This window comes from Sinocyclocheilus grahami, unplaced genomic scaffold (assembly GCF_001515645.1).
Source record: "Sinocyclocheilus grahami isolate Dianchi unplaced genomic scaffold, SAMN03320097.WGS_v1.1 scaffold251.1, whole genome shotgun sequence".
Taxonomy (NCBI): domain Eukaryota; kingdom Metazoa; phylum Chordata; class Actinopteri; order Cypriniformes; family Cyprinidae; genus Sinocyclocheilus; species Sinocyclocheilus grahami.
The window spans coordinates 322941-330688 of NW_015505430.1; the positions used below are offsets into that span (position 1 = coordinate 322941).

General features: G+C 40.8%; 1 protein-coding gene across 1 annotated transcript in view; it reads right to left on the bottom strand.

Annotated features, from left to right (window-relative positions):
- Positions 1-2145, bottom strand: part of LOC107598385 (ephrin type-B receptor 5-like) — a 43005-nt gene extending 40860 nt beyond the window's left edge. The window contains exon 1 of the mRNA XM_016289698.1: positions 2113-2145. The gene's annotated coding sequence lies outside the window, so the exon portion shown is untranslated. The remainder of the gene's footprint in view (positions 1-2112) is intronic.
- Positions 2146-7748: the final 5603 nt, after the last annotated feature.

Consider the following 7748-nt stretch of genomic DNA (forward strand, 5'->3'; position numbering starts at 1 on the left):
TCATCGTCAGTCCCATCCAATGGAACAACAACCCAGGTACCTCCACCAATGCTTCCACGCCTACTCCGCCGGGCTGTCCACCAGGAGCACAATATGTTACCGGAGCACAATATGTTACCAGAGCACAATATGTTACCAGAGCACAACGCACTTCCCTGATCCCCTCCGTCCACACTTCTCTGGGCACTGGCCACCCAGGGGCCAACAGCACCATCTCGCTGCTGAAGGATCGCTTCTGGTGGCCCAATATGGCCAGGGATGTGAGAAGGTTCGTTCAAGGCTGTTCCGACTGCGCCATTTCCAAAAGCCCACACCACCTACCATCTGGCAAGCTCCTTCCGGTGCCCGTTCCCAACCGCCCTTGGTCACACCTAGGAGTTGAGTTCTGCCTACATCACTGATCTGCCGGCCTCGGATGGTAACACATGTGTTCTAGTAGTCATTGATCGATTCTCTAAATCCTGTCGTCTTCTCCCCCTCATGGGCCTACCCACAGCCATGGAAACCGCAGAGATCATGTTTAATAACATCTTCAGATACTACGGAATTCCTGAAGACATCGTTTCTGACCGTGGCCCACAATTTATCTCCAGAGTATGGAAGGCATTCTTCTCCCTCCTAGGTGTGACCATGAGCCTTTCGTCTGGATACCATCCCCAGTCTAACGGGCAGACGGAAAGGAAGATCCAAGAGATTGGGCGTTTTCTATGAACCTTCTGCCATGGCCACCAGAACTCTTGGAACCAGTTCCTAGGCTGGGCCTAGTATGCACAGAACTCTCTTTGTCAGCCATCCACTGGACTCACTCCCTTCCAGTGCGTACTCGGGTACCAGCCTCCCCTATTCCCCTGGTCCGGGGAACCGTTGGATGTTCCCTCTGTCGATTACTGGTTCTGAGAGGGTCTGGGACGCAGCTTACCATCAGCTTCAGCGGTCAGTGCGCAGAACCAAGACAACAGCAGACCTTCGAAGGGCTGAGACCCCATCATACCAACCCGGGCAGAAGGTATGGCTGTCAACACGGGACGTCAGGATGCACCTGCCCTGCAAGAAGCTCAGTCCCAGATATGTTGGCCCCTTCACCATTCTCAAACAGATAAACCCGGTCACATATCAACTCCAACTGCCTTCACAATACAAGAGTCACCCTTCCTTCCACATATCACTGCTCAAACCTCACCACCCTTCTGTTTCTGTTTCCACAGAGCCTGGCCTGACGGAAGAACCCCCGGAACCATCTACAAGGTCGAGGAGATCTTGGACTCCCGGCGCCGTGGTAGGCTCTTGGAATACCTGGTGGACTGGGAAGGCTATGGGCCAGAGGAACGGTCATGGGTGCCCAGAGTTGATATCCTGGATACCACGCTACTGTAAGCCTTTCACTCCACCCATCCAGCTCGCCCAGGGCCCCGAGGAAGAGGTAGGCCACCACGACGTTGGGGTTTTCGGCCCTCAGGAGCGGGCAGGGGAGGAGGGGGTACTGTCACAGATCGGCCAGGCTCAGCCACCTCACAATCACAGCGAACACAATCACCTGAGTTCTGATCACACGCACCTGTCACAGATTAACAATCACCCTCAGCTCCCATTCATAAGCACACACCTCACACCACCCCAGTGTCCGATCTCATTCCAACGAAGTGGACTCTCTCTCTCTCTCTCTCTCTCTCTGATATCTGTAAGATTCATTGAAAGACATACCTACCAGTTGTACTTACCTCCTGTGTTTGTTCCAGTCCCTTGCTCCGTGGATACCCCGTCACTCATCGTCTGAGGTGTGTGCTATCCTCTGTCTCCCTTCCACGATCTCCTGGGAATCCCCATACTAGAGTTATCTCTCCTCATCTTCCCAAAGGACTTCCGAACTAGCTTTATACTCACCTGCCCATACCCTCTGCTTCATTTGCTGAAAATAAATATAATTGTATCTCTCTAACCCTCTGTGTGAGTCTCCTTCTGTAACACCTACTGATGTTACGGTTTAACCTACAGAAATAGTCACTGAATGAGTGAATAAATCTGAACAAACCTTTTTGGTGAATGGTTTCAAAGATTTGAGTCACTGAGATGAATCAACATCCACACCATTAAAAGACATGTTTGTTTACTCACCTAAACATGTTGAGCCATTATGAATGAGCTCATATCCTGTTCTGACTGAATCAGTGAACAGATCTTTTTGGCAAATGGATTCAAAAGATTTGAGTCACTAAGATGAATCAATTCCCACTATTAAACTACAGGTTTTGTTGATTTAAAAATGACTATATTACTATATTATGTCAATGAATGAATCAGTTAATGAATATGAACAAATATTTTTAATAAATGGATAAAAAACAACAACATTTGAGTCACTTGTATTTATCAAAATCCCCATCATAATACAACATGTTTTGTTAACTCACCTAATCAAGCCAAGCTATTACGACTTGGCTCACATCCTGTCACTGAATTATTCAGTGAACAAATCTGAACAAGTCTTTTGGTGATTAGATACAAAAAAATGTAATCACTGAGATGAATCAAAATTCCCACCATTAGAATACATGGATCCTGCATTGTGACAAATTATCTTTTAAAAGTACAAATATTCCATGTTGTCTATGACATAAAAACCACATGCAATGATTATAATACAATTTGAAAAATGCTATTTAAATCAGTTGAAACGGAGTTTATTATCTCTAATCATCCCACGCTGCAGGACAGTTTGTGTAGCCTGTTAATAATTTTAAATCGAACAATTAGCATTGACATTCCATTAGATGTATAAATAAAATAAAATGCTAATCAAGTTAAAATTCAGTTTCTTCCAATATTATGAAAGGCACATTATTTTTCTTCACAAGATTGTCCTGGACTTCTTGGCTTACATCCTAGGTCAAATTCAGTAAGTGTGTCAGAAAAATTGCCTGTCTAAAAAACAGCTTTGTAGGCATTCTGTTCAATACACTTTGGGGAGAACTGATGAACGAACTACCATATTTCTTCTAATCATATTTAGACAAGTGCAACTTTATATTTTAAGGTAACTGACATTTCGCACAAAGGCAGATGCGTTTTAATTGGATTTTAACAAAATAATTATTAATTTAATGAGATATCTATGTGCCATTCAGCATTAGGGATGGCTATATTTACATTGTCCTCTCAAAATGCATGATGAAATATATTGGAAAAGACATAAGTTGATTTCTTTCTATAGTGGAGTCAGCAAGATTAATTTAGCTCTTTTTAGTCTGTTACTTACTAATCTGTGATTAATCTCAGTTTAACATGGTTTTATCCAGAATTTTCTCCTACATGACTTGTTCTAAGTTCCCTAACTGTAATTAAAAGTGTATGACCCAAACCCTAAATAGATTCTCAGGTAGGCCGTAACCCCGAGCGTGGACATTTATGAAGTGCCGGGCTGCACTCAGTGGGTCCATTGTGATCCAGAGAGATGGGGATGTTTGCACACTGATGGAAGCAAAAACTGCTGTGTGGGCCAAACCAAGTAAGTAAGTGCTAGAGTAATGCACTCCACTGGCATATCATTCTCATTCCTGTGTTGCACATACACGCTGTCCCCTTCACTCTGTCCCCCTCTTTTTGTTTTTATTATTAAACAGGAATGTGACAGAAGGGCCCTGTCAGGGCTTAAACACAGAGATACATTTAGTTACATTATTGATGTGAGAGAGAGGGAGAGAGAGACAATGTTTGTTTAAAAAGCTGTGACACAGGAGCACTGAAAGAAAGACACGCAGCTACAGACGGAAACAGAGTGACAGACGGTGCGTGTGAGAGGTGTAACTGCTGTGTGGGCCAAACCAAGTAAGTAAGTGCTAGAGTAATGCACTCCACTGGCATATCATTCTCATTCCTGTGTTGCACATACACGCTGTCCCCTTCACTCTGTCCCCCTCTTTTTGTTTTTATTATTAAACAGGAATGTGACAGAAGGGCCCTGTCAGGGCTTAAACACAGAGATACATTTAGTTACATTATTGATGTGAGAGAGAGGGAGAGAGAGACAATGTTTGTTTAAAAAGCTGTAACACAGGAGCACTGAAAGAAAGACTACAGCTAGAGACGGAAACAGAGTGACAGACGGTGCGTGTGAGAGGTGTAAAGAGATAAGATAAAGCAGTGATTTTTGACCTATAGTTGTCATACTGAGAAGTTCTCACAATGCTTTGGTCTCAGGTTTTGAGTCAAGAGTCCAATTAAAATAATTCATATTTAGCTAGCAGTCAGTGGTTTTGTATGTTGGTTTCAAAGACCTAGTTCAAAGTAAAAATCCATAAAATTAATTTTTGTTAATTCTGTCTTCCAAACTAAATTCCTAAAACATTTTTTTTGCACAAATTTATACAAGAATAATTTGAACAGTGTTCTTTGGGCAAGCTGATTTTGTTTTAAAGAAATCTGATATTGGGGCAAGTTGCCACGTGTTTCATATGAATGGATTTTATGCAATTTCTTAATTACAATATATATTAGCCTGAAAATTAAATTTTTCTTTAATTTCCAGTCCTTGAATTTGCATTAGTGATGGGGATTTAGATTGTTATTCCAGTAGGTGGCAGCAAGTGACTCTAGAGTGAGTCTTCATCGATTCATTTAAAGATTCATTTAAGAAAACAGATTAATTCAGAAATGAAACAAGTGACTGTCTTTATGAGTGAGTCATTGAATCATTTACTCAACCAATTTGTTCAAAAACACTGAATCATTCGGGAAAGAAACAAAGCTAATGTGTTTTGCTGCGAGATCCACAATGTTTGACTCTGACTTAGTTTGGAGCTATTTTCATTGGCAGAACACAAATAGACAAAGGGTTATTTACCTTTTACATTGTTGCTTATCTTATTTCTTCTTATTATTTATGTTTTATTTCAGCTGGTTTGATGGTTGCCTTTGTGACAACCTACCACATATAGTGTGACAACATGCCCTGCATGCCACTATGTCAGCCAGTGTTAAATCCTAAGAAAATACAGTTGCAAAGACTTTAATGTTTGTGCCTAAACAGAAATTGACTAATTGGAGATAAAAATGTGACAACACCAGCTTAAGTCTATCCTACCACTGTGTTCAGCAGGCAGACATATAATATATAATATATCATATATAATCTGTAGTTTGTCCTTTATTATCATTGCCTTTCTGGGCTGTGTATTAATATGAAGTGTGGGTGTTCTGCATTAGCAGTGGTGTGCCTTGGTGAGTTGTTCACTTGAATGCTCTCACTCTGGTATATGCGCTTGCTTATGAAAGGGTAATGCTTTCTGTCCTTTATAGGGAGAGAGTATGTGAGTGTTTGGCTTTCTTGGTTCTCCGATGTGTTAAAGCGCTGTGCCAGTTCACGCTTGATTAGTCAGTCTCGCTCAAGACAACTCTCTACAATGTTAATCCTCCTGTAATAGTGAAGTGTGAGTGTTTTATTCCAACACTTTTCTAGAATAGCCTCTCACACGCATACGCACACATACGGCTAAACTTGAGCTCACAGAGGTGTGATCAAATGCAAGCAAAATGCATTTGTTGTTCAAATATACATATATTTCTTCAACTATAGGAGATTTTATGGCTGATTTTTATTTAAACAGATTTCACCTTAGTTTTGTTATATGAAGGTCACATGAATGTTGTGGTGTAATTACCACCATGACAAACAAGGAGATGACAGTGTCAGTGAAGGTCAGGTTTGAGATGAAATATGAGACCATTAAAGTGTAAAGATAAAAAAAAGAACAATCAAGGTAAATGTCACTTCAACTTGTGAACAATATTTTTTGTGTGCCATTTCCAATCAGACTGTAAATGACAAATTATGCAAAAAGTGTGAAAATGTTGTTTATTTATTTTGCATAATTTATTGATTTATTTAAAAATGATTTGAAATTAAAATATATATATATATATTTGAAATTAGCCTAAGCAAGACAAAGGAGGTGGCCTTTTCATTCCAAAAATATTTAAAAATGTCATCCCCACCACCAAAATTGGGAGGGGTGATGCATGTATGTGTATATTTGTATGCTTGTTTATTCATTTGCTTTCTGTATTAATCTGATTATTGTAAAGTCTCCTTACGCTTTGGAAATTTGGCATATAAATAATTATTGTTATTATTATTATTATAAAATAATGGCATCCTTCTGAGATGCACGTATGTGCAATATACTGTATTTGCTTCATATATGTGATTTCCACCACTATTATTTCCTCTTCGAAATTGTCACAGAGTCAACAGCCACGCCAGATCTTTTGGCCCCTCCCACTCATTCACAATCACCCGGATACTGATGCACTCCATCTGCAGTCACTAATTAGGACTGGTATAAAGCCACTATCTCATCACTTCTTCAGTGTCTGGTCTTGTTGTTCACATGTGTGCATTAACTTAACTGGCGCCTCTCGTTGGATACTTACTAGTTCCTCTTCTGTTGTCTGCTCAGCTCTCCGAATCCATCTTCACTTGCAAAGACACTTATGTTAATGCTCAAGCTAAGTTATACTCTGAACTTCTGAAATATACCCATACCTATGATCATCGCTTTCTCCTCTTCCAAGGCTTCAATAAATAAACCTTGTTGAATTGTTTTCATTCCAAAAATATTTAAAAATGTCATCCCCACCACCAAAATTGGGAGGGGTGATGCATGTATGTGTATATTTGTATGCTTGTTTATTCATTTGCTTTCTGTATTAATCTGATTATTGTAAAGTCTCCTTACGCTTTGGAAATTTGGCATATAAATAATTATTGTTATTATTATTATTATAAAATAATGGCATCCTTCTGAGATGCACGTATGTGCAATATACTGTATTTGCTTCATATATGTGATTTCCACCACTATTATTTCCTCTTCGAAATTGTCACAGAGTCAACAGCCACGCCAGATCTTTTGGCCCCTCCCACTCATTCACAATCACCCGGATACTGATGCACTCCACCTGCAGTCACTAATTAGGACTGGTATAAAGCCACTATCTCATCACTTCTTCAGTGTCTGGTCTTGTTGTTCACATGTGTGCATTAACTTAACTGGCGCCTCTCGTTGGATACTTACTAGTTCCTCTTCTGTTGTCTGCTCAGCTCTCCGAATCCATCTTCACTCGCAAAGACACTTATGTTAATGCTCAAGCTAAGTTATACTCTGAACTTCTGAAATATACCCATACCTATGATCATCGCTTTCTCCTCTTCCAAGGCTTCAATAAATAAACCTTGTTGAATTGCACTTACCTGTGTCTTCCTCCTCTGTATGCTGACAGAAGACCAGACCAACAAAAGATATGCAGAGCAACCCGGAACCCTCTAGCGATCGCAACCAGGACCCATTGAACTTGCTGAGTTCATCCATGCCATCCATCAGTCACTGCTCTATCACCCCTCCAATCTGCCTCCGCCAGTCCCATGGCCCATCAGGAATGCAGTCGGCTTCCTGCTTCAATGTTCATTGTTTTTTGAGATGCAGCCCCAACTATTCCCAAACGATTGGGCCACGATTAATACATCACGTTCTTGTCTGAATGTACTCTACAATGGGCAAAATCAATCTAGGAAGCTCAAGGTATGATCACCAATTCACTAACAGACTTTGTTTCTCATTTCAAGGAAGTGTTTGGCCAAACTGCCTACGAATTTTCAGTCAACGACCAACTCTTCCGGTTATGTCAAGGCCAAGCTTCCGTGAGTGACTGCACACTCCAGTTCCGAACTCTATCGACCAATAGTGGCTGGAACG